Source organism: Channa argus, chromosome 4 (genome assembly GCF_033026475.1).
Source record: "Channa argus isolate prfri chromosome 4, Channa argus male v1.0, whole genome shotgun sequence".
Classification (NCBI taxonomy): domain Eukaryota; kingdom Metazoa; phylum Chordata; class Actinopteri; order Anabantiformes; family Channidae; genus Channa; species Channa argus.
In genome coordinates, this window is record NC_090200.1 from 3,427,501 (window position 1) to 3,447,904 (window position 20,404).

General features: G+C 41.5%; 1 long non-coding RNA gene across 2 annotated transcripts in view; it reads right to left on the minus strand.

The window, feature by feature from the left end:
* LOC137125381 (uncharacterized) overlaps positions 1-20,404 on the minus strand; it is a 218,378-nt gene that overhangs the window by 127,125 nt on the left and 70,849 nt on the right. For both annotated transcript variants that reach the window (XR_010914133.1, XR_010914132.1), the window contains exons 4-5: positions 16,774-16,966; positions 12,283-12,395 (exon numbers count right to left, since the gene is read on the minus strand). This is a non-coding gene — a long non-coding RNA (uncharacterized lncRNA). The remainder of the gene's footprint in view (positions 1-12,282; positions 12,396-16,773; positions 16,967-20,404) is intronic.

Sequence of the window (20,404 nt, forward strand, 5' to 3'; positions counted from 1 at the left end):
TCCTTCTTGTTTTTCTGGTCACTGGCATGCAGCTCGGCAGTATGTCGCCTCACAATGTGAACTCTTGTGCCCTGCAGGTTGGCACAGAAAGGCAGCACACACAAACTGGCTGCAGCGCGCGAATCCGAGCCAAACGCTGCACCTGCGTCATGTTTGCTGGCTCCTTTTGATCAGACCACCTCTCCACCTGTACAGTAAATCCGCCATAAATCGAAACTAAAAAAAAAATAAACAAACAAACAAAAAAACAAAAACCCACACATGTTCATGCCAGGATGCGTCAACTCTTGCGTCATGGAAATTAGTCAGTAGAGAAGGGAAAAGGAGGTCGAGACCAGACATTACAGTGTTAGCAAGAGCTATTTATTCATTCGTTAAAATCATTCTGCTTTCTTGAACTTAAAGTTCTAATTTTCGAGTAATTTCAGATTAAAACTGAAGATATTTCAGTGCCAATGTTAGAAGTAAAGTAAAAGTAGCATGACAGCAGTGTCTGAAAAATACTGATATGCTGCTATTTATGAAATCAAATTGACCTGGACACTGTTTCTTTAATGCAGAAGCAACTACACCCTGATCCTGAACATTCACAATCAATTACAGATCAATGTATCAACTAGGGAATTCATGCTATAAGTCGTTACAAGTATAGAAATGTGATATTTTTGTGTGAACAAAATTGAAATACTGGTATGTAAACAACAGCAGGGTCACTTATTATTCAAAAACTTTAATTAGTTTTGAGGACAACTTTATCTGGATACTAGTTATGGTGTGTTAAGCGTGTGCCCTCACTCTAGTCTTGCAGGAATGGCGACAGTGAAGGCTGCTATTAGGAGGCCAACTTCCCAAATCTGAAAAGCGTGTTGTATGAATAACCCACAGCCAGTGTCAATAAATGAAGGTTTGCGCTCTTCTTTGGATCCCCCTCATGCAGTGCTGCATCTTCTGCTGCACTACATGCTAAGAGGACCTTGTCAGATTCATTTTAAATGCAGCGTCTGCCTTTTTGTAACCCATTATCACCTCTATCAACGCTGGAGCTCCGATCGGACATGTCTTCAATATCGTGCTGCTATCAGCACAGCCTGCATCTTATTTTTGAGCAGGTGATCGAATCGGGCAATACTGGTACCGTGAACATGCTGATCCATATCATACGAGTCCATTGTGTGATCCAATTCCAACCTAGCTTCGGTCTGGGTGGCTGTAAATATGCTGCCATAACCTGACTAAAACACTCCGTCTTTTACTGTAAGAGGGACACGTTGTGCTTCAGACAGAAGACAACGCTCTAAAATGCTGAATTAGTTCAGTGACGTTAAGGGACGGAAAGTTTCTCTTTGTCTGAAAGCTCTCAAATGTGCCACAGAAAGCAGAGATTCAAAGCGAGGCCCATCTCTCCTAATTAACACTTTGAAAGATAAAAGCAGTTTATTAAATCAATCAGGATGATGGTTGTTTGTGAATCCCAGCAGATAAGGACATTTGCATATTAGCTTTGCAGTTCTAACCTACATTTGAGGATCTTCTGAGATTGTGCCTTGCTTCAATGTAAATATTTTCCCCTCACTGCTACTGTACACATTTTAAAGTTTCATCGCCCTGGATTCTCTGGTGGATTTTCAACTCATTAAAAAATAAAGAGATGGATAAATAAGCAAACATATAACATAAACAGACAAACAAATGAATAAACGAATATGGATGTTATGGCAGCGGAGAGGCTCTGCCAAAATGTGTGGAAACGACCGGGCAAAACAATCTGGATCCTAACTTGCTGCTCAATATTCCCATTTCAAAAGTAGGCTTTAAATTAACATGAAAGCAACAAATAGGCTTTAAAAGAGTATTATATGTGCCCTCCAGTTAATCTGGCACAAACTAAAGAGCTGTTTCAATATGTTCTGCCAAATTTGAACTTCCATGTGAATCGTGCAGTTTCTTAATAATGCTTTGGGTGCATTTAGACTGTAGACTGCACTCTGTGCACTGTTTGTTAGGAGGCATTTCATGACACTGCAATTAAAAGCTTCTATCTGCTTTTTTGACTGATATTAAGCTTCAAAGACAACAAAACTCATCGTTTTTGTGTCGGAATAACAGACAATGTACAGTTACTTATCAAATATCAATATTAAAATCCTCTCAAATTCTATATATAAAAAAACAAAAACGTATAAACCCCCCAGCAACACTTGCTGCTGCCTCTAAACTTTATGTTACTAAGACTGAGTTTGATTATGTTTGTAACATCAGAATGAGCAATGTCCTTGAGATTAATAAGTGTATCTTTCAAGCATTAGCACAGCACAAATGTTAAAACCCAGCAGTTAAAGACAAAAAAAACAACAACATTAAATTAATTGGCATCTGCGACAGGGCCGTTTGCACACGTAATAAAATCCTCGGATTTGTTTTATTCATATTTATCTTAAGGTTAGTTTTTATTTTTGTCCCTCATATACAATACATTGTCTGCAAATGATCAGCCAACAATAAATATCTCCTCCTAGCAAGTACTATTGTACTTCTGGTTTGCTCAAGGTTGAGTCTCCATCAACCACCACCCATCTATGGGGGATAATATGCTATGACAGAGACCAATTATTTAAGAAAAGGCAGGTATTTGCCAAGTGACAAATCTGATATAGCAGTCATTTTTGCTTCTTAAGCAAAGATGCATGTATAGGATACATCAAGGCCTGTCAGCAGTCAAACAGAGATAACATTAGAGCATAAGTTGTGAGACAGCCACAAAGGATTCCAGGCTTGTAGACATTGACCGGACACAGAGAAAGAAAGAAGCTCTCGATCAATACCAGTCGTTGCTAATCCTGGTACCTACACAACAGGATCATTGTGTTTCAATGGGTAGGCTGAAGCATTATAAGGAATCAGCCCACACAAAGGATCCCTCTGCTATTCTTCACCTCTCAAAAGGGTCACGCATGCCGTCGACCACCACACCGCTCGATTCTGGTCTCGCTGACGTGACGAAAGGCCGTGCTTGGGCTGCGGATGACCTAATGCGCACAAAATCCTCCACTGTAATCAGTCCAATCTGCATTCACACGAAAAAGGATTGGAGATCTGAGCACAGCTATCATTGTCTCATTTCCGCCTGAGAATAGGTGAAGCAGTTTTCCAGGGGAGAATAAAAAAAAAGGGAAGTTACTTTAACAACTTGCAAGGCTTTTAATTGCACAGACTCGAATATTAGTTCAAAACGGCTCACTTCATGCTTGGGAACACAGGGCCACAGTGCCTGCGCCCTCACCCAACACTTGTTTTATCTGCTTGGAGATTGAACTCACTTCACAGCAAAGAGAGGCCAATTAGGGTGCAAAGGGATTAAAAATGCAGGGAAAAAAGCATTTTTGTAGTGGAGGACAGGCTATAGGATGAAAATACAAGCGAGAGAGAGAGACTCTGCATTTTGTGATTGTGAAATTAAAGAGAAAACGAAGGTGTGAGCCCTTGAGTCCTCCCTTGGAAGGAAAAAGCCTGCCTTTTATTGCTGTTGGATATCATTAATCTGGGATGTTCAGAGCATTTAGCCAGTTACTTAGTGATTTCAGTGGTGTAAGTCATGTTCTTTTCTCCACCTGCCTTGTCTGATTATTTTAATGAAGCCATATATTTCACCTCCTCGCTTTTTCCAAACACTTCGATCGAACCCACATCCATCGTCTTAAGCTATGAGGAGTCTGGAGGGGAACTCGGCCACAAGTGGACAAAATACATCATTAAGTCACTTGCGTCTTCATCTTGTAGTAGATCTTATAGTATTTATCTTGTACTGCCCTCTTTACTTTTAATATTCACATGTAGACAGTGATGATATCTTTAATTTAAAGCCTCTGCTGATGACAGCAGTACTAGGTAACTAAGTACATTCACTCAAGTACAATACTTAATAACAAGATACACTTTACAGGCTGTGATTAATAATACAATAAGCTTAGCATAAGACATAATTGATCGTGTATATATGGAGTGAACTTATATACCCCAGTTGAATAAAGTGGCGTCTTCACACAATAAGTTTAAGCTATAACCGACAAATTGTGTATAAGGTTGGAATTTGTTCTATTAATATGAAATTTGTTTCTGTTGTGATGTTCCCAGCCACACTGAATGATGATCTTCGGATCTAGAGAATCTTTAACTCAAGTTTTGGAAAGCCCCGAGTAACAGACGGCAGAGTGGGTGGACATTCGATGTACAAAATCTTGTACGCTCGTGACTTTTGCACCTGATTTTCATTCATTTGTTCATTCAGACAATAACTTAACTTTTGCAAAGCAAACGCTTCCGAAACGATAATGTAAAATAAAGTAATAATGTTTAAACGGTGTGTGTGAGTGTATTTGAGAGTACAGGTATATTGGCTTATGTGTATGTGTGGATGAATAAACTAAACTGAACTGAACTAAAAGAAAACATATCACATGACATCACACTGTCCACCTTTGACCACTTATTTGCAGACAGTGTTAAATGGGCCTGCAAACCACAAGTAGCTGTTTTACAACAGTGTTTTAGGGTGAACTTCTCCTTTTGTAAGTGCAAATAATAATTGTGTAGTACTGTTAAATGCACGCAGCAGATTGGAGGAAAAGAGCAGTGCTTTGCTTGGCTGTTTATTTTCTTCACATAAACAGGCTGAGAGCTTCGAATCCGCAGGCCGATCGTTTATTCGTCTCTCTAAGTGGAAGCCCAGCTCTGACTTCCTCTAATAAAATGATTACCAATCTCTGGTAGTGGTTCACCTCAGATGCACCGTCCCCGGGAGATGTCCGAGGGATGCTATTAACCAGGGAGGAGGGGGGCGGAGGGAGTGCAGTGAGGGAGGGCAGGCTTCCCCCAGTGAGAACCGTCTTTAACATAAGTGGAGATGAGTATAACCGGATGTTGGAGGCAAGGGGGTTTCCCCAGGAATGGCGGGAGTGCGGCAAGAAATCGATGCATTGTTTGTTTACTGGCCTGACCTCCGAACCAATGCAGCTCTACATCTGTCAGCCCTCCTTACACCCCCACCCCTCCTTTTCCTTCTTCCCATTTTCTGTCATATTTTCTCATCTGTTGTTCAGTCTCATTCCAGCAACAAGAGCACTGGAACACATTTGCTGTGTGCATTCCTCCTCTTGGTACTGACCATCGAGAGGTGATGGGGGCCAAAACACACTCTTCTGTGCAAAAATGTATTTAAATGTGTAGCTAAAGCCCTTATGAGGCTTAGCAGTCTTAGTTTATTAAAAAGGTGGTAAAGGTCTTTTTAGTGTAAAATTCCCTCTTTGTGTCTCCCTATTGAGTTGCAGTTAGTTTGAAATATGTTTTCGAGGTATCTCCTAAAGGCTAATAACAGGAGGAAATGTTACAGCAGTAGAAAACAGCGTCAGTACCTAACTTTTGTTTTTAGACACACAACTTTTTAAGAGCTTTTTGAAAGAGAAAATTTGTGATGTAAACACTTTCCAAATGTATAACAAAATGTCACCTTTCTAAGGGGACACGTGTCAGTTGGCCCCCATTGCCCCACATTTGAAACACCTTCCACATACAACACGGGTTTCATGTTACTGTTTCCCAACACTGACTCAAACCACAACAAGTAATTGTTATTATCCACATCATCATGTCCAGAATTTTTCTACTTTATACTTTACACGATGCTCAAACTACACTGATTCTGAGTTACAAGTTGGCATAAGAAGTGAGGAGAAACAGCTTCATCAGACGAACCAAGGGAAGGTGTCAGACTGTTTGATTGACAGCATTTGATTGTTTTTAATCTTAAAAACAAGGTGCTTTTTTAAAAAAAGATTCCACTCGATATAAGAAGAATAGCTGTCATTTTTTTCAGATGCTTGATATCTCAATATAGAGGTCAAATCTCTCTGTGCAGTTTCATCATTGCCCTGAATTCGAAGGAAAAAAAAAAGGAGGGAAGACCTTCCTTTCACTTCTGCTAACACAAGAAGAAAAACTTCCAAGATCCAGATATCTGGAACGAAAAGGTCACCCAAATCTTACAAGTCTTAGTGATGCTAATGGGGCCTAATTTGAAATGGAATTTTATTCACATCTTGAAATCCAACAATGAGATTTCATTCAGATGTACTGCTCACTTTTTACTTGCTTTAATGATAAGTAGGTCCAAACGCAGGGAGAGGGGGAAGGAAGAAAGAAAGAAAAAAAAAAAGATCCCCAAGGTGCTTTGACTCTGTTCTTTTATTAATGACTTGAGCCCTTTTGTGACCGCCGCAGAATCGTTTGATGAATCATTATCGTGGAGAAAATCATCACGACTGATCATATTAAGAGGGGAACGCAGTTGTTTTGCAAGGCCTCCTCTCTTGTCCATTGTGAATTATTGTCATTATCATTAGCATGAAATGAATTCTGGCCTTTCAAAAGGGGAGCGCTGCTATGAGTTAATGTATATTCATCCGTCGTCGGGCCACAGGCTTGTTTTGTCTGTTATTGCAGCCGCTGTGCTGCTTTGAACTCTCGTCTGTACGAGGACGCTGATAACTGTGCCTCTGCAAACATCAACCTTGTTTACATTAATGTGGGCAGACTGTTGCAGGTTGACTTGCGATCCATATCAATTGTGCACCGGTGAATAAATTCCATTGACGAGACATCAATGAGGGCTTGATCTGTATTATAGCAACATAAACAACACATTTCTGTGTGTGTACTGCCACTGAGTGCATAATAGAGCTATATTTACTCATAGTCGTGTCATGGAGTCCTGTGACTGGCTACACAGTGAGTTTAGGGGTTGACATTCCTCTCTGTTGGTTTTAATGCCACTCCAACAGTAATGTGTCTAGTATCCTGGCATTGAGGACATTTGCGGGACATAGAGCACAATCAAGAGCAGCATCTGCAGCCCGCTGGCTGAACAGGGCCCCCTCCAGCAGTACCTGGGCCCTAGCTAGGCCAGTAGCCATGAGCTAGGTAGGGGGCGGTTAGAGGAGCAGGAAGGGGGAGGCCATCACCGTGATCTGATTTATCCTCAGGCCGGAGACTACAAATGAATACAGACAGCTTTTTCATAGCCAAAAGACACATTTGCATCAGTGTGTGTGTATGTGTGTGTGTGAGAGAGAGATCAGGGAAGAGCAGAATGGATCACAAGGCAGACTGTGGTTTCATAAACAGCTCAGTTTCAACAATGAAATCCTGTCGCCAAAGTATAATTTGCAGTGTGTGAATATACAGTGATACGTTTCTCTCACGTTATTTATGTTTCTGCACCACAATCCCCGGAATAGGAGCATGAACGACTCACATTTTCCTAAGAAGGCCTGCATGTTCTTAAAAACACATAACGGGAACGCTTTAACTCTGCTACTAATTTAATGTTACATCTCATGTACCTACACTGCACATTGGATATAAGCTTCCATTACTGCAGTGTTGCTGTTATGTGATCACTCCTGTAAGACGTCCATCTACAATCTGAGATCCTCTTTTTTTCTTAAAAAGTAATGCAAGAATATTTCAGCCTGGTCTAGAATCAAAACAAACCCAAACCAAGCTTCTTTACAATAAATAATTTGGTACAGACTCTCTAAAGATGTAGTAAGCAAAGAAAAATACAGTTCTCTAAGTATTAAATATATGTATGTACATACAATAAAATGCATAAAGTGCCTTAAGTTCAGAATTGATTACATGCCGTTTTTATAACCATGCTTGTTTTTTTGCAACTCACAAATTAGCAGTAAGACAAAAAATGTGCAATAACCTTGTCCTACATGGTGTAGACTCGTGTGTGTGTTTGTTTTTTATTTTGGTTTGAAGTTGTCAAAGTGTCTTTGTGTATTGTAATACCCCTCAAAAAAAGCAAAACTTGCAATGGAAATAATTGTAAAACTAATTCGGTTAATTTCCCAACTGTATTTTGAACATTCGGTGACCGGAGGTGAAGCCAGGCTGCAGACCTGAGAGCGCTGAACTTTCCAGTAATTATTCTATGCTCGGGTCAGCTCTGGACAATATGTTAGCCATCTGCCGGCATCTGTGCTTTCTCCCACTAATAGACTGAACCCCCCTCTCCCTCTCCTACACCGGACCACCACCGCCGCCGCAGCCGCCACCACAGCCTGGAGCTAGCGGAGCAGCTAAGCAGGTCACATGTTGTCTTTCAGCCATATTTGGGTCAGGCCTTTGGCTCTGGATGAGGAGAGGCTTAATGCATAGAGGCAATGGGTAATAATCCTCCCTCCACACATACACATGCACTGTATGTTGGCCACACACAAACATAAACATGTAGTTGAATTTGCAGGCACACATACTGCACTCTTATGACTTTCCTGGATGTTATTGCCTTGCGGGGCATGAAATTCCAATTTTTTTTCTCCGATATGATTCTAAATGAAAGTTTGTTTGTAAAATCCCCAAAAGGTGCTGAACACTCTACATTCAAATTTTAACATCCGGGATCGTAGATCGGTGCAAAACAGAAGCTAACGGCAGCTACAGCAGAGCATATGTTGCATGCAGCATATGTTCGGAGCATATGTTTAATGCCAGAGGAAAGAGGGCTCGCACATGTTGAGGATCACAGGTAGACCAGATTTTAAATACAGAGCAAATAGATGCTTGAAAGTGAAGTCAAGGCCTGTGTTCATCTCATTTGTGTGTCAAAAAGTCGGAACTTTCCGGAGCTGGAAGGCCAAACACTTGCATCTAAGATTTGAGGAAATGTATGCAAAACCAGGCTGCCAAACTTGCTCTTTCCATTAAGATTAGGACACGGCACATATAGCATGGTGGCCTTGGACGGCTGGAGATGTGTAAATTTAATACAAAAAAGTGGAAAATGTGAAAAAAAATAAACTTTCTTTTTATCAGGAATTCATTAGGAGAAAACTCAGGGTGTTGTATGCTTTTTTTTGATGGTGTGTGAATTTCTGGGGGCAGAAGCTGAGTGCACGACTATGAAATGTGATCAAATTTCTAATACATTCAGTCGTGGCAATTTGTACATTTGCATCAAACTTGTGGCGGACATCTGACAGTAAATGGGATGAGGTTTGACATGTTTGCTGCTGCATTTTGACCCCCACATCAGCATCGCCTCGCTCCCACCCATAAAGAAGCAGCTCAGGATGAAGAGAACACTTAAATTCTGATTGGGAAAGCAAATGGGATGTTGTGATGAATGGGTTCATCACAAAGGAACTGCAAACTCACCAAAACAAGAAGTAACATGAGGGTGAGAGGCCTGAATGGCCTGAAGAAGACAAATGTAAACCTATCGAAACAAGTGGCCGCCATGGTGGTTTTTATCTGCATCTGCAACATTCATCACCAGGTCCTACACAATCATACCTCGGTGTACGGCAGCCCAGTCCCTTTAAAGAGTTTCCACTAGGAAAAAGGAGACCGTTATTGTGTGATGTCTTGAGTGGTGACACATTTGCACTTTTCTCCTTCCTCTTTGCAATCACACTAATTGCTTCCCCATATGACTATTGGCGTCCTTTCCTGCACAGAAAACCTTTAGTGCGATTCTTATCTCAAAGTGCAGTCAGACAGGCGTCAGATTCGGCTTCTTGAAGTTCTGGCATTATGACTTCACTGTACAGTGCTTAGAGCTTTACTACGTCTCAAAAACAACCAGTAGGAAGGACTTCACAAGAATGTTGAGATTACTTTATATGCAGACACTACAATGTGCAAAATAACACCTGTAAATAAATTAAAAATGCCCGTCCCATAATAGTAAAGCATAATAAAGTAATAGAGCACCAGGTCATGACTGAATGGATTAAAACATTCCTAATAGTGTGGCCACACAGATGTGTGACACTGAAATAACTTCTTGCTGAGAGCCCTGTCGGTGCTTACGTATCCACACGCAGATAAAGTAAAACGAAGCAATGGCGAAGGGGTGAGCCCGTGCATATCATAATCACCATCTAATAAAAAAAAAAGCACCACATCTCCTAGAAGTTCAAACTTCCATCCTGTACCGTCCTCCTCCCACCTCCCCCACACATGCTTTTTATTCCCCTCTCCTAAGCACATTCAAATGTGCAGGTTTGTTTTGGGGATAAAGTCCTCTGCTTTGATCAGCGCTAATTAGACAGCCTCTGCTTTCGTTCGCTACCTATTAGGGCTGGGTAGGTTATCGCCATCCTAATCTCTGGCCAGTAACCATGCGAGGGTGCTGCGATCCTGAAGGAGCCCCCTCAAAGCCGTCTAAGGTGAGAAGGAAGCGTGATGAAAGGGCTGTATCCTTTCAGCACAGATCAATACGCTCCTCTCCTTTGCCTATGGGGATCAAGAGTTTGAAACACAAAGGAGGTTTTTGCATAAAGATCCAAACAATGGTTCACAAGACTCTCACTCTCTGCCTTTATGCTTTAGACTTTCTCTCTCTCTGGCACTTTTTTCCTGCCTTCCCTTCAACTTTCCTCTCCTGGAAGGCGGACGAATGAGGCTACTTAATGAAGCTGGAAATTTGGATTTCAGTGGCTCAGAATGCCTAGCAGGAGGCAAACAAGCAAAATTACACTCACCTCTTTTTACTGTGTGTTTACCCTTTACTTCCTGGACAGTTGCTCTGGTTGCTCGTATGTAAGGATTAACTTACAGACTCTCAATTATTGTTTAAACAGATGTCAACGCTCTGCTACACGGGCACTGTATAATGAGATAAATAAACGTATCTAGTATTTTATACTTTGTGCATCCATAAGGAAATCCCAACTAGGCACTTATACTGTAGTTTGTTTGGTCAGTTTAGCCTAAACAACCAATTATGCCCCGAAACAAATATCTAATCCACTCAGTATACAGTTGCAGCATTTTAGTCTATTTATGAGGAAGTAAAACATGCTGAGATGCTTTGTTTAAAATGCACAGTGAATTATGTTTGTGCCTATCACGTTTACCCCACCCCCCCAGTCCATTAAGCCCTGGGTCTCTCTACAGATGTCTTTGTACGTCTACAGTATTTCAATGTCCCTGATACTGTTCTTGTAAAGTGGCCGCACATGTTGTTTAATTGTTTTTCTCCACATTGTTAGTGACATACATGCACAAAGACGCTCTTCTTTATGCCATTGCTCCTGTCCAACCTACTGAGTGTACAAACGGTATAAGCCTGAGCTTTCAGAGTGGATGTGTAGGGGGAAGAAGAGTGGAGAAGATCAAATATGGCTTCATTATGTTCTGTAGGTCTATCTCAAAAGGAATTTAATTGGAAAAAAATAGAGCTGGATGAACAAGATGTGTTGAATGCAAAATTTTACCTATGTGGTGTCTTTAATTTGAAAACTCTTGTCCCTTAACGCCTTTCTTCACAATTTATACCATGATTATGTGACACCCCCTCCTTTTTTTGCAAGTAATTTCCCCTGGATTAGAAAAACAATCAATCCAATCAAGAATAAGAGAGCAGGGGAGGAAAAAAAAGAGAGATTTGTGAGGAAATCTCTCCAGAAGTTGTTGGGTGTTGCAGCAGAAGAGAAGAAGGAGCAATCTAGCGGGCTGGGGTATATTTCCCTCTCAAGTAATTCATTTATGTCTTCAAAACTCTTTCAGAGACCAGAGTTACTGTGCCTTTGTTGTGCTTTAAAAAGCTTAGCCGGTCTCTATGAAGAGAGGCAATGAGAGCACTTTAGAAAAAGCTACAAAGAGAACGGACGGGCGGAGGAAGAAAGAAAAAGTGAATGGCACCACTGATAAAGTTGAGCAAATTAAGTCATTGACCTGCAGTGGAGATTAATAGCAAACAAGGTGCCCCAGCTTCACAAGTAATGAATATTCTTCAAACGGTGTGCAGGGAGGATGGGGGGGCGCAGCAGATAGGGCCAGCATGATGCGGATGACATTGAAAGTTGCGGAGAACAGAAAAATTCTGTCATTTTTCATTTGTATGCAAATTTGCCTGTTACACAAATTAACCCCTGAACCCCGGTGTCAGTCCTCATCTTGGGTGGAAGCTGGCCCCCTGCCGGGGCCCAACGGCCGCTACACCCACCCACACTTTCCCTCTCAGGTCAGCGGTGGCTTTAAACTCCCCACCACTTTTCAGCTTTGTCCACAGTAATTCTAGCAAATGTTTAGAGACATGAGACAACACAATGCAAGACAATTTAAAAACACCCCCTAAAGGGTGTTTTGACTATTTAGGGCCCCATTTTGGTCAAACCCAGGCCAACATGAATTTCTTTCTATCACCTTCTACCATTCCTGTGAACAGGCTGGCATGATTAAAATGCAAAATGCAGGCTGCAAAGCACCCACCTCGGCCAAAGCTGCCGCAGCTAATCACTCCTCGCTGCTTTAAGGTGGACCTCTGGGACGAAGAGCAAATCCCCCTTCTCTCTGCAGCTGTAGGAGTTCGCAGCAAAGTCCTCCTGGAATTGGAAGTACAGTAGCTCCCAGTTAAAGTCAAGTGGGCAGAAAAATAAATGCAGATTATTAGCGATGCCAATAAAACATTAACAAAATGAATGACCTCCATTTACAACAGATGGAGCACAACAAACATGTTTAGAGCCCAAAGTTTTTTTTTGTCAGAATAATTAATCTGTTCAAGTAGATGCAGGTGTACCATCGCACGACATCATCATCAACAAGGAACTAAAGATCACCTCTCAGAAACCCCTTTTAGCAGCATGCTAAAGTTTCCTTCTAGACTGTTTTTATTTTTTTTAATCACTCTTATGCATTGTAACCTAAAACCAAATTCAACAAATTCAATAGGGACATGTAACTAGTATCTGTGGACATTGTATGTGGTTAGAAAGTGAAGTAAGTCTGAGGCCAGCTTGGATCAGTTTTTTCTCCTGTCGAGTTTTCCTGTTGATTGAGGGACTGAGCACTGCACTTAAATCTGTGACTTTATCCCAGTTGTGGTGAAGGTGAAGCTCTGGCTCCGTCCCTCTGCGACTCAGGAAAGAGGAGGCAGCCCTGAACAAATTTCACCATCTGCAGAGAAAGGTGGCAGCCGTGCAGCGACTGACCTCTTTAACTGATGCGGCTTTAATTATGATAATCGCCCGCCTGAGTTGCTGTTGTTTCACTTTCCCCGACGCCCTGCTATCACTTTTGTTTGTTCCAGCGGTGTTTCATGTCCTGGCATCCTCGGCTGCAGGTGTCCTACAGATGTTTAGTTGCCTCCCCGCGACACCGTGCAATTTTTTAGCTGCTAATCAGCAGCCACCTTTGCGTCGCTGCAGTGACACATGCTAATATTTTGATCTGCTGTAAATCAAAGGAGGAAGTTACAACAGGTCCCTGGAATCCTGCTAATGTTGTTCTTTGTTTCCAAACTGATGGACTGTAGCTCTCTGTACTAAACCACCACACGAGAACCACGTCAGTGACTTTCATTTCACCGGTTACACAATAATGTTACAGTATGAAGTATGGCGCGGATGATGACAGACTTTGTTATTCTTCTTTAGGCTTTTTTATTTTTTGCTCTACTGCTGCTCACTTTCTGTGTGTTTGTAATGACCTTGAGTTTCTTTCTGGTTATTTTGTGTCCATTTTCCATCACTATGCGTCTCTTCTTTGTAATCCTTCAACAGTTTGGAGTCATTTTTACACTCGCTTCATTACTCAATTAATTCTGTCCATGGAGCCCTATGACCTACTTCTAAACTACAGTCTTCATCTTACTCCCATTGATTACTTAACATGACTCACAGTATCATATGAATGTATTCCTGAAAGTCTTCCTCCTGTGAAATGTGCTAAAGAGAAGGCTTTATTTTACAAAATGACTACAAATATATAATTTATTAACTCATCATAACTGGCCATTTTGATAAATATTTCTAATGGTTCTGAAACTCAAACATCATCATTATACTGTGTACCACAATACTTGGGCTTGTTTTTGTTTTTTTCCTAACTAGATTCTCCTTGTTTGAGAAATTTGGAACTTATGCTCTGTTTTCCCCAAAGTGGAGTCTATACTTTTGGAGGAAAACTCTTTCAATTCTGTTTACACTTAAACTTTTGAAGGAGGAAGCCCCTCCCAATGCCACAACACGGTGGCAAGAGCAGTGAGCAAAATGGGTTTAGACAAACAAACATACACACACACACACACACACTGAGTGGCCACCAGTGGCTCTGCAGTAAGTTTCCCTTCAAAGGATCCCCTCAGGATACACTGCACACGAACATAATCCAAGGCCCCTTTGAAGTGCACACTTGAAATGTCTTTTGGCTCGGCTGCTGCGAGTGGCATCTCAGCCCTTTGGGTTATTGGAGAGGAGAAGCGCTCCTCGGCCGGCTCGAGGTGGAGAGGCAGCACCTGGTGGTCCCTGCTGCCTCTCTTCGCCACATTTCACACATTTAAAGTACACTGGGTGCTCGTCTCCTCAGCCGCCTCGCGACCGCAGCCAAGAGGTATAAACGGTGCTCTCGTTTTCTGCCGGATAAAGCACAAGTACATTTTGGAGTGGATTTTAATAAATCCAGTGTGGCTTTGTCACACAGTGGAGTTTCACTTGTACACACATTTCTCTGCAGGCGGTGCCGCTCCGAGGGCAGGAGCAGGCCTAATCTCATTGGTGGGGTAAAGCCCAGATGGGTGGAGTCAGCGATTCACAGCATTTAATGGATGAGTAACATTAAACACACCACTAAAAATGTTACGAACTTCCTGTAGTAAGGAGGTAGAAAATGTGTCCGTTCCAGCATCCTATGATTTTGACAGTTCTGCAGATCAATGGCTCTGACTCCATGCAACAGACCTTTATAAAATCACAACCATGGTCTTCGTTATCCCTAACAGAACAGTTTTAGTTGGTAACCGGGCTTGAAGTTAATAATCTGCGGTTTAGGTGTGATTATATAACTAAACTAGATTGTATGAGAAGAAATCATTGTAAATATCCAGGCAAGGGAGATAAGAAGTGCTGTCAATGAATGTCATCTGCTGTGCAGAGTCGTGCTTTCGGGTGATGACTACACACTGAGGCTACAGCACCAGGACAGAGATAATATACGACCTGGTGTTCTGCATTTTCCCCGTGAGGTCCTTCGTTTGTGGAGTTTGCAACAACATAGCACAGTTAAAGGAGTCTCTATACAACACATGCGTCGACTTTATGATTTTTTTTTCTACTGAGCGTCCGTGGCACAAATATTTGATGAACTCAAAATAAGCAGTCAAATTCATTGTATTGTCGTGCAATAGTTCTAAAGTGTCTGGTTTCGTTGTAATGTTTTTTCTTCCAATTAATAAAAGAAGTTATGAAGAAATAAAATAACTAATAAATAAATAAAGTTTGCCCCCATTACCTCAGTAAGCCACCAGTAACTTCAAATAGATTCAAATTTTATGGGAAACACTCCACGATGTTTGTGTTCGCATTTGTTCGACATTAGTCAGTAGTCTTTCAAAAACATATGTATGTGTTTATCTTTAAAACGGTGAGATCCACTTAGACAGAGGAGTTTATTGGACCCTTATAGAACCAGGGTCTAAATGGTAAATCCTGAGAAGTCACGAAAAATCAAACCTTAAAATATCAGGATTCTGGATATTAGTGGAACATTTCAGCCTCTCTTAAGAGCCAGAATGTTCCTCTTGCTCACACTGGCATGAAAATTGCCAAAGTTATAGCTTAAGAAAATGTCTCTTATAGCAGCAATAAAAAAAATGTTAACTATCAGTCTCACACCTCCAGCTTATGGACTCAGCACATCCTCTTTGTCTTTCTCTCTCTGAGATGAGGTCACATTTTAATAAGCCTCTCTCCGCATCAACACATCCAAGCACATTCCGAGTGCTGCCCATCTCCTCCACAAGAGGCAGATAATCAGCCCTGAAGTTGTTCAGGCAACTCTAAATGTTATTAGATACTGAGCTCTGCTCAACTGGCCGACACAGAGCCAAGCACAGCTGCCATGTGAACACATCTCAGTGCAGACTCCCACCTGCAGAATAATGAATCTGGTACATGACAACACATAAAAGCAGCTTTTCTGTCTAGCTTCTAAGTCTTCTCTCAGGAAGGTTTAATTTTATCTGGATCTTTTTATATTATGACCTACATTCTGCAAAGTTATTGTGATATGTGATACAGATACATACTTTTTCTAAAAGTGTCTTTTAGAATTGTTAGGTCAGCGAAATGAACTGATCGGCATTTAGAAAGATACTCTGACTCCTGCTCTTGTTGCAAAATATTTTGCAGATATTAGACTTAAACCAGGAGCAAAAAACTAAAATGCTAGTTATGAGGGATAATGAGACAGAAACTAAAATGTGAAACGGTTGCAAATGACTGAAGATTAGTGTTTTAAGTTTAATTTTGATTCATCAAACGTGACTTCTTCTGCAAAGAATATTGAAGATGGATGCACATTTTCATACTGCGCGTTAGTATGTGCACGTCTTTGAGCAAATGTCATCTACATCCCTACCATGCTAAAAAACCTAAAGCAATAAAAACATGTTAATTGCGAGATGTAGATTATTACAATGCAAGTTAATACAATTTCTAAAGAGTATTTTTAAGTATTTAAAGACAAACACATTAAAGTAATCCATACTGTGAAAGTAATCTGAATAAAGTAGCAAAGTTGCACATTAACACTGCACTGAGTGTTTTCGTGTGTGGGTGATTTGTGAGTGTGTATGTGTGAACAAATGTATTTTGAGGCAAGTACTTGTGTGAGGTCTGATGGGACTGTGTAGCACATGAGGCTTGTGTGTGTGTGTGTGTGTGTGTGTGTGTGTGTGTTAGTGTGTGTTAACTGTGCTCTCACCATCTTAGTACTCTCTCTCTCTCTCTCTCAGCAAAGGCGAGTTTTCAGGAGGAAGCGAGTCGTGACCCTCAAGTCCATCCCGGCGATGAAGAGATTGAACAGAGCGCTTCGGGCTGCAGAGGTGATCGAGGAAGTCACTTTCATGCTCCAATCCGCACGGCTCTCAGTAAAAAGACTGCACGCTGGAAGAATGCTAAATGAAAACACACAGCACTCAGTGTCATTTTGTGAGGAAGAAGAGCTAAACTCAAAGAATATTAGAAATGTTATATGTGGAAACACACGTTGCTCCAGTGGGAAACAACTCTCGGTTGCGGTTATTGTGACCAGTCTCGTTCCATACGGTCACATGACGAAACACAAAAATTAAACTACAGCATTTTTAACTAAATCTAAACCCGGTGTCTTTTTGCTTAAACCGAATGAAACCGCTCTGTCTGCACACCTGTAGTTACAAAGTTTTGACTGTTTAGGACAAAAATAGTGTTATACCAGCCAAATGCTTTGGTGGGTGAAAATAACCTGTGTGGATGTTAAGGTTGCAGGACTGGGGTTAACAAACGGGCCTATTCGTACCAGGCTCAGAGGCCAGACTTGACAAGGACACATCTGTGTCAACTGTTAAATTGGGTTTATTGAAATATTTTGTTTAATGTTCCAAAAACTTATAACAGATCAGCACTTTGGATCATTTGACTGAACAGCAGAGATCAGATTGCACGATGTCGTTTGGAGCATTTCACATTTAGGGCAAAGCTGCCACTTCATACACATTAGTATATATGAGACTGAGTGGTGGGTTACAGCATCTCATGTTTACGTCTGTTCATCTGATTGCAGGACGTGTTCTCCCTTGGGGATACACTAAACACTAAATGGGTGGTTATCTAAAGAGACACAATTCAAAGTGTTGTATGTCTGAAATGCTCTACAAATTAATCGAAGGCACTGTAGATTAGAAATTGGAACATAAATAAAGTTAAATTTGACATTTCTGTCAAAATAATCACTACTATAAATTACTGTCTAAAATTTTAAAGTGTATTATCCCTTTAAGATGGTCCAAACATCCTTAGTGTTATTTTGTAAGAGTAGGTGTCTCTTTTTCTCACAATGGTGCATATCTTGACTTGGAACAGAGCTCATCATGACATGTTTTCTAAATCCTCTGCCCTCCCTCGACACAGTTTTCAGGAGAAGTCTGCGCGGAGGAAAGAAAGAAAGAGAGACAGTGTATGTGAGTGTGGTCGAGGCAGCCGGTGGGAGATTAGCAGAGTTTTCTGCGAATGATCCTAGCCGACTGGCCAATCTGTTCAGCTGGGGCCTCGAATTCACGCAGACGGCGTGAGTAGTGACACCAACTGCTGCGACAGAGAGGGAGAGCGAGCAGGAAGTTCCATGGCACGCCGCCCGTCACGTGACCGGTCCACGCTTGGTACCCATCCAGCCATCTGTTTTTTTTTTTTCCCTGTCCCTCTCCCTCTTTCCCCTCACTTCTTCCGCCGCTGAAGGTTTTGGTTCCTCCCCTCACTTAAGGTGTCGCCATGTGAGTGTCAGTGTTGAACTGACAAACATCTTATTTAAATTAAGTTTTTTTAAAATGTGGTTGGAAGCCACTAAATATGTATCCATTACAACACTATATAATCACAACATGGAGGGTCATGCAACCATTTATATTATCTTAAACTTGCACTTCTGCATATTTTCATGATTTCAGGAACATTTCAGCAATAAATTGACTATGAATGTCTGTTAAAGTCCTGTCCTGCCAACCTTTCCCTTCGATAGACATACTAAGACACTCCCGACATGAATATTTAAACGCAACATTGAGCCCCTACAGTTGCGGGTCATGTGACCTGACATACACCAAGGAAGAGTAGTAGCTTGCTTTTAGTGACCAGGCCTAATGGGCAGAGACCCAGGGGCCCAAGATGTTAGAGTCTCTACAGTTACTACTCATGATTTCATTTTTTATAAGGGCTCAGTTAAAAGACACAAACAGATGCAGAGAGGGCTGTGGGCTGCAAACATCTCACCTATGTGTGACATCAGAGACACACAATCCTTGTCCAAGCTTAACAGTATATGGCCTTTTTTTATTTTTGACCATCTATGGTATAAATGCATTAGCTTAGCAAAACGACACTGACAGTAAAAAACATGCCAACACTGAGTGAAGCACAAAAATGGGACCAGAAGTTGTACAAGACACTACTCCTGAGAGTATAGGTTCATTTCCTCCCGTAAACTCTAAACTCAGGTGATCTTGTACACTCTGACCCTCTGAGAACCTATTCGGTAATTTGCACAGTGTTAAATGAAGACAATATCAGCTTCGCGGAATCCATATGGAATTTTAAAAAGTAAATGATTCAGTGCAGACGGTGAAAAAAATGTAAGACAACAAACATAATTGCGTTTCGATGTCAAGCCTCTTTGCGCGGCTTTCATATCCCGGATCATTTGCCTGCATCGCTTTGGAACAGAACTTGTTTCAAACGGCTGCCTTTCTCTCCAATATTGTGCTAATGCATTTAATTTAATGTTCGCAGACGCTGTAATTGGTATAATATTGCTCTATAATACATTGAAGGAAACCTTAACATTAAGCACTAAATTGAAATTTTGAAGCGAATGGTGAAAACGACTGTGGGGGCAAAGAAACCCCATTAAATGTAATTTGTTCTGCATGGCTGTGGGGGTAATGGTTACTGAGACACTCCTTTATTAAGTCGAAAAGGTAGCGAGGTAGCTTTGGATTTGTGCTCTCTCCCTCCCACACACACACACACACACACACACAGGCATTGTGCTGTTGGCACACTGTTAGTGGAGGTATTCAGCAAGGTGTAAGCTGTCGCCTGCTGTTATTCCAGCCACAAAGGGAACGTTAAGCAGCCACTGGAGGACTGCTGAACAAATACACACAGCAGACACAATAAACACACTAGATGCATACACACAAACACACACACACCTTATTCTTGTCCTGTGATACCACTTCTATATCCAAGGTGAGGCCCAAACAGTGGAGACAGCTTGCAGAGGCAGAGGAGGAGGAGAAAGGGAGGAAGAGGAGGCAGTACGAGCATTCAAAGGAAGATGAGCATTGTAGATGCAGAGAAAGAAGAGGACAGGAGGAAATGAGAAGGCAAGAGGTGGACTAGGAGTGTATACACAGAGAGAAAAGCAAGAAAGGGCGGCAAGAAAGATTTAAAAAGAAAAGGGGGAAAGAAAGGGAAATGATGCTAGGAAGAGAAAAAGAACACGGATACGAGGAGACAAAACGAAGTGGAAGACGAAGGGGATGAGAAAAGGGAAGATTGAGGGTCTAGAGCTGGAAGATGAGAATAGACAGAGAAAGGAAGAGGAGAAAAGATGACTAAGGAGTAAAAAATAAAGGTAAGAGCCGAGAATGATGCAGGTACACGGAGAGAATGAGTGAAATCGGGAGAATGAATAGTAGTAATGGGGGCAAGGAAAAGAACATCCAAAGACAAATAACAGGAAGACCAAGTGGAAAGGAGAAGGAGGAAAGGGACAAGAATAAAAGAGACAAAGGAGGACAGAAGAGGGAGAAGATGGGGTGAGGAGCAAAATGGAGCCAGATTGTAAAAGGAGTGAG